General features: G+C 39.6%; 1 long non-coding RNA gene across 2 annotated transcripts in view; it reads left to right on the plus strand.

The window, feature by feature from the left end:
* The window catches only part of LOC130709402 (uncharacterized), a 154,718-nt gene that overhangs the window by 67,855 nt on the left and 73,546 nt on the right, over positions 1-13,317 (plus strand). The gene's annotated exons all lie outside the window — the stretch shown is intronic.

Genomic DNA, 13,317 nt, shown 5'->3' on the forward strand with positions numbered 1-13,317 from the left:
GACCAGCTGTGCCACGTGCAGCTGAAGATGAGTGAAGGGGACCCTTGGCTTTGGAAAGGTAGGGCTGGCTGGTGGTCTTGCTGAGAAGTGTTTTTTCACTGGCACGCTGGGGACAATGCCTGACAGAATTGGAGGCGGAAGACAATAAAAGAAGAAAGATGGAGACGGTTGAGTACACATGGCCATTTCAAGAGGCCAAGCAGGCAACCGGATGGACACACTAAGTTGGCCACAGATGAACTATTCTTGTAGAAAGTTGGCCCATTGGAAATTGGTGATTCAGGAGGTCCATTTGATTTGAAGACACAAATACTGTCCATGAGGAAACGGGTGGAGAAGTTCTCCAAAGAATTATTCAGTATTATTGCATCTGAAACACAGCCATGGTGAAACCAACCACAGACAGTAGGGTCGAGTAGAGGGTCTCAGACATCAGGATGTAATATTCAGATGCGGATAGACACTCAGCTGAAATGATACTAAAAATGAGTGAAAGCAGAGAAGTTAAGCAAGATGGCCGGGGCAAAGTGAATTTGTCCTGAAAGAAATTTCAGTGGGGCTGAGTTCTAAAAATCAGGGCCAAATTTGTACTTACAGTTCTGTCAATGTTAAGGAAACATGAATCAAAAAGTTAAAATTTTGGTGTGATACTCCCTATAAAAGGATAAGCCTATGTGGGGCTACAGAAAGCAGATGTCTATCAGATGAGGTGGAAGGTCGTAGGGCAAGATCCTGCCAACAAAATTTCCAGGGTACTGATCATAAATGTGAACTTTGACTTGTTTATTTTTCTAGACTTTGAAGCACTTGCTGGAAGGGTTAATACCTTAACCTCTTACCAAGTAAAATCTGAGTGAGGGTTAGTCTTACTCTGGTGGGAACTTTTTGTAGCTCATACTAATTCCCTGGGAAGAGGTTAATCTGGAAGGAAAGAGAGAGCAGAATCGGAATCAGCCAGGTCTCAGTGTTGCTGAAGGCGGGTCAGTCCTCCTGCGGCTGCCCCCTCCTCAAGGTTTGGATGTAACGGGAAAGCAGTGAAGCAGATAGTCACCAGGGAAGCTGAGTCAAAGCACAACAAAGTCACCAGGGATTTCAGTGAAAAAATACAGGAGAAAGAAATGTTGTTTGTTGTGTCGTGAAACTCACAGCCTTCCATCTGGATAGCCCCATGCTTTGAAATGAAGTTGCCAGGAAATAGTTAACTTTGCATATCATTGAATAAGATGACTAGGGAATCTTCACAAATAAGATATAGAAGAATGATGTTGTTCATCCTTTTTTGTTTGTTTTGCTTTTTAAATTGTGATGGAATTTTATTTGAGGCTTAGGAAGAAACCTTGAACCAGAAAGAGCTAGCATGCAGCAGGTATAACGCCTTTCAGAGAAAATCTAATATCCCGTACCTCATAATAAACAAATACATCTTGCTTCTAAAGGGGAAAAGAAACGCTGAATTGTTTATTTTGTCTATGGGGATGTTCAATCCATAGACCCATTTTTCTTTGAGCATCTGTGTTTTCCATCACCTTCAACACCCATCTTGATTTTTCTCTTTGACTTCAATGATTCTTCCTGGTTTTCCATTACTATATCCAACTTTCACTTACTTTTCTGCATTCTGGTTTCACCCTAAGCCTCTGATGCTACATCACCTGGTTACACTAACTGTAAGATATGCTCCCTGCTCACAGCAGAAGCTGCAAACAACACTTCTATCCTGTTTATACTTATTTTGATCTATGAGGCAGGCAGTTTCATTACTTTTGTTTGTATAGAGTGCCTATTAAATGTCTACAGTACTTAGATTCCTCTACTCTACCTTGATGAAAGCACACTTTGGGGGTAATTCCTTTCCATATGTTTCTTTCATTTTATGGGACTCTTTCTTCATATAGGAAAGATTAAATTTACATCAAAATGTGGGAGAAACAAATCCTTTAAGAACAGCAAAAACCAAAGGCAAGACAGTATGTCTGGATCTTAGAAGAGTCAACTATTCCTATATTTTAATTTCACGTCTGGTTTTTTACCTAATATTTTGAAGGGTAAAATCTACCCTCTAGCTTGACACTCTAGTTTCCTTTACATTTTATGGTAATTCCTTCTGCTTCCACATTGCTTTCCGCATTTTTCCTGATTTCTTCATCTTCTAAAAGGATGCATTTTACAGTTTTGTTATCTTAAAGGTTTCTTTGTGTTTGATAAGTTTTCTTTCAAGGTTATTATCTGTCTCTTCCATCTTGCTGGTTTCCTGTCCAGCTCTCAACACACGTGTTCCTGTAGGAGCTTTAGAGCCATAGTTTTACATTCTGTCTGGGCTTATTACTTGGACACCCAACAGGCTCGACGTAGCATGTCCGAATGATATCATCATTTGACTCCCAATCTAGTCACTCACGCTGATTTCCTTATATCTGTCAGTGGCCACACAGGGAGTATAGCTGGGCCAGTGCTGCCATAACAACCACCAATGAGATACACACACTAAAAGCAGTGTTTGCCTCTGGGATGAAGCAAAGAACACAGCCTTCAGAAGCAGGAGCTCTTGATCTGGGGTACTGTCTTAGGTAACGTAATACCATGGGAGGTACGGGGAGACTCCCAACCTAGAAAATAAACTCTAGGTGAATTCCAACTTAATTCCCATCCTACTGGTCTCCTGAAATCACCAAATGTGACATTCTTAATGTGAATCTTCATTTCTTTCCAAGAATCCTTGCTGTAAATTAGAAAACAGATGACATCTAGGAATTTATCCACCTTAGACTCTTTTTTTTTTTTTTTTACATTTATTTATTTATTTATTTATTTATGGCTGCATTGGGTCTTCGTTTCTGTGCGAGGGCTTTCTCTTGTTGCGGCAAGTGGGGGCCACTCTTCATCGCGGTGCGCGGGCCTCTCACTATCGTGGCCTCTCTTGTTGTGGAGCACAGGCTCCAGACGCGCAGGCTCAGTAATTGTGGCTCACGGGCCTAGTTGCTCCGCGGCATGTGGGATCTTCCCAGACCAGGGCTCGAACCCGTGTCCCCTGCATTGGCAGGCAGATTCTCAACCACTGCGCCACCAGGGAAGCCCTAGACTCTTATCTACAGACATTTACACACAGGAATCAAAGCCTAAGAGCAAGACGTCAAATAGAAAAAAACCCTATGGAAGCAAAATTAATAGAGTGGAAAAGAAAAACCTTGAAATAAATAGTCCTCATCAAAAAGTGAGATATAATCCATTTAAAAAGAAACCAAGGAGGAGGAGAAGCAGGAGGTAAAGGTAGAAGAGAAGGAAAAGAAGAAATAGATGGGACAGAAGTAGTTAATAGGAAGGAAAGAAATCTCTCAAGGGTTCTTGGAGCTCTAAAATATTGTTGTGGAAACAAAAGACTAAAGATTTAGTGAGTGGATAATAAAGGGTCTTGGTGAGAAAATAATTTGTAAGGAGGAAACGTGTGTGAAGGAAATAAAAGGTGGGTATTGAAAAAAAACATTGAAATATGGACAATAAATTTATAAGTTCTAAATCCACCTCTAGGAGTTCTAAAAGCCGGGTAAAAAGGTATGTAAATGATGAAAACATCACAGAAACTTATAGAAACATAAAATAAAACTTAAAAGTGCAGAGGAACGAAAGGGTCCACAGGGTGCAGAGCAGACTAACTAAATTCACATCCTTTGTACAGTCTAACTATATGGCAGATAGTAGGATTATAAAACATAAAGCAGCTGCCAAGAAATTATTTCTGAGTACTCAGAGGCCTAATGTAAAAATAATTGTCATCTGGAACTAAAATTCCACTGGATTTTAAGAAAGCACAGGAGGTGGCTAAGTTGGAAGGAAAAGTAAAAGCATGTCAAAAATAGAGTCTTTCAGTGTGCAGTGTGGAGAGACACAAAGGAATATGTAACCAAAACATATTTTGTATAAAGCTTCTGAAAATAATAAACAAAAGAAAAACAACTCAATAGAAAACAACCAGGCAAATGGTATAAAATCACAATTCACAAAAGTCCAAGGGCCAACAAACAAGTAATTAAAGAAACAAAAACCATATAAAAAATGACGAAATAGTACTTTTTGTTCTCCAGATTTCAAAACTTACAAATTATACTGCTTAACGCATATTAAGTGCTTACTGTGTACATGGTCCTGGAGTGAACGCTCCAAAGACATGACCTCACTCAGTGCCCATGCTAAGCCTGTGTTATTTATATTAACATCCTGTCTAAGATTGTGGAGATTTTCCACTCCTCCAGAAATCCTGTCACCTCCTCTGCACAGCTGAAACTCTTGGAAGCCAACTCAGAACGTGTTACATCCACTTCCTCACCTCCTTTTTCTTCACTCGTCAATTTACAGCAGTCTTGTCTCTACCTCCAGTGAAATTTTTATTTCCAAGCAAACTACTATTTTATTGTTCTGATTCCTACGTTTCAGTCTCATCTTTACTGGCATCTCCAGATGTTTGACATTGTGTTTTTCTTGAAGGACCTTCCTCCCCGACTCTGTCCCAATGTTTGCACGTTTCTCTTGACCTCCTCTGCTCAACCCCTCACCCCCCCTTTCTCTCTTTGCCTTGTCCCCTACCTCCCAAGCTCCATAGTGCTCTCCAAGTATTAGTTTTAAACAACTTTCCTTAAAATATACAGACTCTTTCAGAAAAACATATTATTACATCTAGATATAAAATGAATATGCACAGAAGACAATTACATTTCTTAAGATAAAAAAATAAGTACGGCAGCTATGACCTTAGCCCACAAAATCAGACTATCTCTTATTACACTTGTTCATGTTCAAAAATTATACTCTTAACTATGATGGTTGTTTTGGTATAAATGGGGCTAGAAAAAGAATACAGCACAGTAACTTCCTGACTTGCACCAGGATAATAATCTAGTAAATGCTCCAAGAGAAAGAAACTAATAAAGAGAAACAAGATTTTATCATTAAAATCATGAAACACTCAATTTACCTCCATTTTTTTCAAAACTGGTCATGGAATTGAATCACAGTCTTTTAAAGGAACGCCTCACTGGACCATCTAATACTATATAGTGCATCAAAGTTCAGAAATAACAGAAGTAAAAACAATAAATCACCAAATAATAGTTAATAAAAGTTTACTGTGCACACACCAAAGAGACGGTTTGCATCCTGGGAGCACACCAACCAAACCAAGGAAAGAAGCTCTGGGGTATATTGTTATAAAGCAGCTTATATAGTGAAAAGCAGTGACTGCTTATTCTTCACAGTGATTGGTTATAATATTAGAATTTTCTTAAATGATAGGAAATCGGTTAGTGTTATCTCACATCAACCTTGGGGAACACAAGTTTTCCTCATGATTTACAGAGGCATAAACAAGAAATGACCCAGGTCAAGGTAGTCTTGCAAAATAAGCTAAATTAAGCTTTGTTTGTATGACTAAAATGGTATTGTACACTCAGGGAATTTTCAAGGCTGGTCGTCATTTGTTTTTTATTTTAACACCTGCAATCAAGCATTCTTGAATGCTATCTGTATAGGTAGCAAGCTTCAGAGGCTTTAGAATCTTGTCATAAATTGTTGACTTGCTTAGATCCATATAATTGAGATAAATAATATCTCAAAACAAACACAGCAAAGGGCAATCATTGCTTCTGTTATTGATTGAACCCCAGGTTAACGGTTGAAAAAAGTTTGAGAAATATTAGACTATTGTTCCAGAGATGCCTACAATAAATAATTTCTTACCGTCAAACTGCAGATTCTATAACTGTATTTAGTGTTTTTAAATCTCCAGTATTAAATATGAGGATTCAAGAAAGAGAAATTAAAATTCCCAGAAGTTCTTAATATTAAGAGTTACTCTTCATTTTTTGTAACTCTTTATTTTTGTGTTTTAACATAACAAGTGACTGTGATGCTAGGCATTACATCGTATTTCTGTGGCAGAATTTCACTAAGCCTTTTAGAGGTTTTCTTTAAAAAAAATTATAACTATATATAATATAATAAAAGCATGGCTTATTAACAAATATATTTTGATGTATTTTAAAATAATAAAAACCAGAAATATTCAAAATATTCAAATAGTAAAAATATTTGGAAATACAGAAATGATCTCTACTTGATAGAGACATTGTTTGGCAATAAAAGCAGTAATAGCAGGGAATATTGATACTAAAGACAATTTTGTAAAAATTGAAAGATAATACTACAAATATTTAATATTAGAAGATTTCATTACCTTAAGTACAAAGGATTAATTGCCCTATCCTATAATGTTGATCTTTGTTTCATGACAAATATCCCAGATATAGAAAATGCCCCATTTTGTGTTGAAGTTGGTCTCGTTGTTAAATGCGTCCCAGAACATCTTCACATTGAGCTTTGCTGTCTTGCTCTAATACTGGGTTTTTGGTTGACATCACTATCGCTTTTTAATTCAGATTTCAGATCAGTTTCTAACTCCATGTCACAATATTTCATAACCTTATTATTATTTTTTTTATCTCTTCTGTTCAGTTATTGACAGAGAACTGTAGCCTATAGCTAGCAAGGTTAATAGCACTCCACGGAATCTCCTAATGAAGTCGCCAAATTAAGGACTCTTTTTCTTGCTTCCAAAGCTTGCTATTCATTGGAGCAGTACTCACAGGAGTCGTACAAAATATACTGTGCATATAAATGTATTAATATCTGTTTTGTTTGCAAGAATGCTTCACCATTAGCAGCACACAGAGCCAGAAAACACATAATATGGTGACAACTACATGAGAGACGAATTAGAACAGGATGTCTTCTCTCTCCGTGTTCCTAACCTGGTCCACAGTAAATGTTGACCTTCACCGTCAACTGAGTATCAGCTCTTGCTTTTGACTTGTTGTCAATAGATCCCCCTGAACAGGTAAAGTCTCTATGTCGCTTGTTAAGTTTTATTTTTTATATGAAAATTATACTGCATTTCCTGTTTTCCTGGTTTATTGAAAGATTTCTCACAGGATTTGGGATTTGAAAAAGCAAGATCCCAGAAAATTCTGGGAAGGAATTTGGACACAGAAGCATTTAACTATGTTTACACATATGAGGACCATCTGTTTTATAACATAATATTTAACTTGAAAATGTTTATTGTAAAAGCCAGTAGTCCTTTCTTCTTTCTCAACAGGTATTTATCAAGTGCTTATATGTAGGAGACATTAGCCTAAGTACTTAGATGAAGGAAAAAAATAGAGTTGTATGGAGCTTTGAACTCTGGTGACTCCAAAGAGGCAAGGTGACTTAGTAGTACATAAATTAGGACATAAATTAATATAAGAAGAGTCTTAGCAAAGAAAGAAGTAGAGATAAAACATAACAGGATATCAGTGGAAGGTGAGTTAACACAGCTCTGTCTATTCCACGTAGATCCAAATATCTATTCCAAAAGGCACCTTTAGATAAGTGATAGAAATGGTTTAGAACAAGTTCTTAGCTCTCTCTGTCTCTCTTTCTCTTTCCATTTCTAATCCATTTAATATTAACTCTTAAATGTCAGCCCTGGGTCTGCTTTTGTGTCTGCTATAGTAACATTTAGCAGACTAAACCTCCCAATGAAAACAATTAGAAAGCTCATAAAATCTCACCTAATCTCTGTCTATAATATTTTGTATAAATGTATAAATATAGTATAATGTATTATATGTGCTACTATATAATATACAATACTGTTTACAATATTGTATATTATTACATAAATAATACAATATATCATATATTATGTATTATTATATATTATATAATATTATTAACTATGTATCTCCAGACTAGATGGACAAAGATTGCTAAGAGATGAGCTCACATTTCATAGTTAATTTTCTGTGGGGACCTTTCCTGATTGTGAGGTTGGATCAAGCTTTGCCCAGGTAAAGGGTAACTACTTGGTAGCGGAAAAGATAGGTAAACAGGCAGAGTTTGGGCAGTCATGAAACTGAAAAGGAATAAAAAATGGAGAATTGTCTGGCTAAGATCCTGTTGACCAGAGAAGGGTGGAGAGCTAATCTTGACACAAGACAAAAACAATTTTACTATATAATATCAGCAGCCAATTGGAAATGCCAATTTTTAAAATGCCATTTTTAATAGTGTAAAAATCATAAAATACTTATTAACACATTTTGCAAAAGATATATAAGAACTCTACACTGAAAAAAATTAAAAAGAAACATTGGTGAAAGAAATTAAAGAAGATCCAAATAAATGAGGAGCTATATACTATCTGACTTCAAGACAATATAAAGCTATAGTAATCAAGACAATGTGATTTTTCAGGCATGAAGAAGAACAAATAAATTAATAGAACAGTATAAACAGGACATAAAGCCCAGAAATAGAAACAAACTTAGTCATTTGATTTTCAACCAAGGTGCCAGAGCAATCCAAAGGAAATTGAAAGTCCGTTTAAAGATGGTGATGGTAAATCTGCACACCCATAGGAAAAAAAAAAAAACAACAAACTTTGATCCATGCTCCACCATGTACACAAAATTATTTTGAGCTTGATTACACAACCTAAATATAAAAGCTGAAGTTATGAAGACTTTAGAGGAAAACATAGGAGAACTTCTTCATGACATGGAGGAGGAACAGTCTCTTGGCCAGGATACAGAAAGCAATAAACATTATGGGAAAACAGTGACAAATTATACTTCATCAAAAGTAAAAGCACCAGCATATCAAAATACATCCTTAAAAATACATGGCATGCCGTAGAATGAGAAAATATTTTCAAAAAACATGTCTGACAAAGGATTGGTATTTAGAAAATATAAAAGTTTCTTATAATGCAACAAACAAGCAATTATAAAATCTTAACAAAAGATTTGGACAGACACTTCATAAGGAAAGAAATACAAATATCCAATGAGCATATGAAACATCAGAGAACATTAAGTAAAGGGGAATGAAAATTAAAACCATAGCAAGACTGTTGACAGGAATGTAAATTGATACAGCCACTATGGAGAACAGTATGGAGGTTCCTTAAAAAATTAAAAATAGAACTACCATATGACCCAGCAATCCTACTACTGGGAATATACCCTGAGAAAACCGTAATTCAAAAAGAGATATGCACCACAATGTTCATTGCAGCTCTATTTACAATAGCAGGACATGGAAGCAACCTAAGTGTCCATCGACAGATGAATGGATAAAGAAGATGTGGCACATATATACAATGGAATATTACTCAGCCATAAAAAGAAACAAAATTGAGTTATTCGTAGTGAGGTGGATGGACCTAGAGTCAGTCATACAGAGTGAAGTAAGTCAGAAAGAGAAAAACAAATACCATATGCTAACACATATATATGGAATCTAAAAAAAAAAAAAAATGGTACTGATGTACCTAGTTGCAGGGCAGGAATAAAGATGTAGACATAGAGAATGGACTTGAGGACACAGGGTGGAAGGGGGAAGCTGGGGCGAAGTGAGAGTAGCACGGACATATATACACTACCGAATGTAAAATAGTTGGCTACCTCTCTTGCTGTATACCTGAAACTATCACAACATTGTTAATCAATATGTACCTAGTTGCAGGGCAGGAATAAAGATGTAGACATAGAGAATGGACTTGAGGACACAGGGTGGAAGGGGGAAGCTGGGGCGAAGTGAGAGTAGCACGGACATATATACACTACCGAATGTAAAATAGTTGGCTGGTGGGAAGCAGCCGCATAGCACAGGGAGATCAGCTCGGTGCTTTGTGACCACCTAGAGGGGTGGGATAGGGAGGGTAGGGAGGCTCAAGAGGGAGGGGATATGGGGACACGCGTGTGCATATGGCTGATTCATGTTGTTATACAACAGAAACTAACACAGTATTGTGAAGCGATTATACTCCAATAAAGATCTATTTAAAAAATAAATAAATAAGTAAAATGGATAACCAACAAGGACCTACTGTATAGCACAGGGAGCTCTGCTCAATATTATGTAACAACCTAAACGGGAAAATAATTTGAAAAAGAACAGGTACATTTATATGTATAACTGAATCACTTTGCTGTATACCTGAAACTATCACAACATTGTTAATCAATATTTGCAGGGCAGGAATAGAGACACAGATGTAGAGAATGGACATGTGGACCCAGTGGGGGGAAGGGGAGGGTGGGACGAATTGGGAAATTAGGATTGACATATACATACACTACCATGTGTAAAACAGAGAGCTAGTGGGAACCTGCTGTACAGTACAGGCAGCTCAGCTCGGTGCTCTGTGGTGACCTAGATGGGTGGGATGGCGGGGGGTGGGTGGGAGGGAGGTCCAAGAGGGAGGGAATATAGGTATACATATAGCTGATTCACTTCGTTGTACAGCAGAAACTAACACAACATGGTAAAGCAACTCCAATTAAAAAAAAAAAACTATACTCCAATATAAAATAAAAAGTTAAAAAAAATAGCTCATGGTATGTGCTGATCTTGTCTATTACATAACCTCTCTTGACTTCGTTTTCCCCATGGTGTCTATTTCATAGGGTTGTGGAGAAAATTAGATAAGGTGCCTCATCCAATCTTAGGACAGGTGAACATGCACACGTGCTAAGATCACTGGGCATTAATACCATCTCCACGATCTCAGAGAGCTCTTCCATGGAGACCAGCTCAAACTCTGTGAAATTCTTCATAAATATAAAGTGTAGATGTGGTTTATTAATGCTTGTCAAGCCAATGATCTCTTGCCTCAATGGCAATCCAAACCGAGGCTTGTCAAACATGGGGACCGAACGTGGAAAAGAGAAGAAAAAGCAGATCAGATGTAGAGTTTAGGCATCGCCTGGGTTTCAGAAAGTAAGAGCTCTCTCCAGGAGCCGCCCAGGGAATGAGGTGACCTTCTATTATTCTACATTGTATTTCATGGCGTTATTCCTGAGACTAAAGTCTCTAGTGACATTTCATTTAGAAAGGAAGTTGCCTGAGCTGAACCTTGTCCATATGCACGCATCCGGCTTCAAAGAACACGGCCCCTTATTTACATTTTCCAAGTGACTGACCAGGTGGCTTTAGCACAGGCCACGGAACGCCTGGAAGTTACAAAAGCTGCCTGTGCTTCAGACAAAGGCAGCTGCCGAAAGTTCTCGGGTTTACGCAAACTCTCTGCCACTGTCGGACCTCCTCAAACAGACAATATTTAGTATGCAAAAGGTTGCCTCAAAATACGCACTGTTTTTACCCCCAGCAGTGAAGGACAGGACCCCCCATGGGAGGCCAGCGGCCACAAAGATTTTCTGTCTGAGCCCAGATCACTCCGTAGAAGGTTGCAGTCAGGACTGGTCTGGGCTGACATTTCAACACGAGGGACCTGAGACACAGCTACCTTCCTTTACAGAGTGTAACCAAAGTATATTCGCTCAAGACACTGCTCTGAAAACACCCAGCAGACATTTTCCCGTTCCTTTGGCGGTGGGACACTATGATAAAGCGCCCCCCGCCCCGGTTCTGTCTGTGAACAGGGGTCAGCAGCCGGGGTTTAGCCCTGTGCTGTAAGGATGCCCAGTGCCAGGCCTGTGTTCCTGCTGGGGGGAGGGGGAGGCCTTGGTGTTAAATCACCCATCCCCCCACGCAGGCCTCTCCCTGCGCTGGGTGCTTGTAAGGACACCAGCCTCGGGGGGTATTAGGGCGCTGCACCTGGGGCTGCACATCAGGATGGGTCACTTCTGTCAGCAGACTTTAAAATAAAGATGAAGACACAGCAGGCCTGTCTGTCCACCGTTTCAGGAGAGGAGATAAAGCTGTCCCGTTCGTGGTTTAGTGGAAAATGTGTGACAGTAACTGTTGGGGGTGTGATGAGTGCAGGCTGCAGAATGTTCTGTGCAAACGCCTCGGCCTTAGTACACACTTTCCCTCAGAGTCAGTGGTCCCAGGTTACTAACGAGACATGGAGACAGGTCTTAGGCTGTCATCTATGGCTGGCAGACTCTGAGGTTACCTGGGTTATTTTCTGCAGGAGTTCTCAAAGCCTTGAAAACGCTAAGTACAGGATGCGGCCGAAAGGCGGCTGTAGAACATGCAGCGCCACTGATGACACACGGTCCTCCCCACAAAGCATCCCGTGTGGTCCTCAAACAGCGCTGTGGACACACAGCCTCAGGGGGACCCTGAGAAAACCCATGTGAAGTAGCTGATAGAGTCCCAGTAACAGAAACAGGCTCCAGTCAGCTGGGACAATTGAAAGCACAGGCTTCAGGCTTAGTCCCCAGATCCCAGGTGGGAGCTGTCTCATAATCACGGGGGATGGGAAAAGCCAGTGTCCAGATGACTGTCCTTGGGTGGGAGTGAGGTCACGTCTCCCTGGGTGTCCAGGGAGTTAAGCCTGCGGTTGCACTAAGCACACGGGTAAAGAGGAAAAGGAACTGGGTTCTGACCCAGTCCCTGAGCCTGCCCTGCCTTGCAGCTGCCCACAGGGCCCCAGGCCCATGGGTCCATTGTCTGTCCTGGTGGAAGGGATACTTCTGACTCCCTGGATAAAGCGACGTGCAGAGAAACGTTCAAAGGAGCCAGAGAAAATTAAATTCTCTCCTTGGACTTCTGTCTATGCGATGGGAAGGACTCTGGGCTTGGCCTTAGGAGACCTACACGGTCATTTCCTGATCTTTATGATGAGACGAGCACTTAAGAGAATCTCCAGGGTACCTCGAAGGTGAAAAATCTAAAACTCTGTGTCGGTATCAGACCACGTGTGCTTACCTTGCCTACTCAACCTCGTTGCTGTTTGTTGAGTGATAGTTACCCTGTGGTCCATTAGGAAAGGAGAAAAGGAAATAGAAAGCATGAGTTTTACAAGGAATTTCTAAGCTTCTCTGTGCAGTGCACTGTTCAGAGAAAGAGCTGTAGCAATGCTGGCGTATTCCCCGAGGGCGTGCGATGGGTTCGCACAGTGGCACGTACACCGTCACCAACTCTTGTCTACAGCCATCGCCCTTTGGGGTGCTTAGGGAACAAGTGGGAATTCCCCCCTTCCTTCCCTTCCTCCCTTCCTCCCTTCCCTCCTTCCTTCCTTCATCCCTCCCTCTCTCCCTCCCTCTCTCCCTCCCTTCCTTCTTTCCTGCCTTCCTTCCTCCCTCCCTGAAATAAAATGAATAAAATGAATTAATAAGATAAACCTATAGGAAGTAATCAATTTCTTTCAGTGCATTATTATGAAATTTTGTATGCTCTTGATTAAGGCTTGTGTCAGATTTCAGTGCTTTGCACTTGATATAAGGCTCATATTTCTTCATGTCATATACTGTAGAGAAATAGGAATTATTACCCTCCTGATATAACCAAAAGTACTGGACTGAGTATTCTAGG

Source organism: Balaenoptera acutorostrata, chromosome 12 (genome assembly GCF_949987535.1).
Source record: "Balaenoptera acutorostrata chromosome 12, mBalAcu1.1, whole genome shotgun sequence".
Classification (NCBI taxonomy): domain Eukaryota; kingdom Metazoa; phylum Chordata; class Mammalia; order Artiodactyla; family Balaenopteridae; genus Balaenoptera; species Balaenoptera acutorostrata.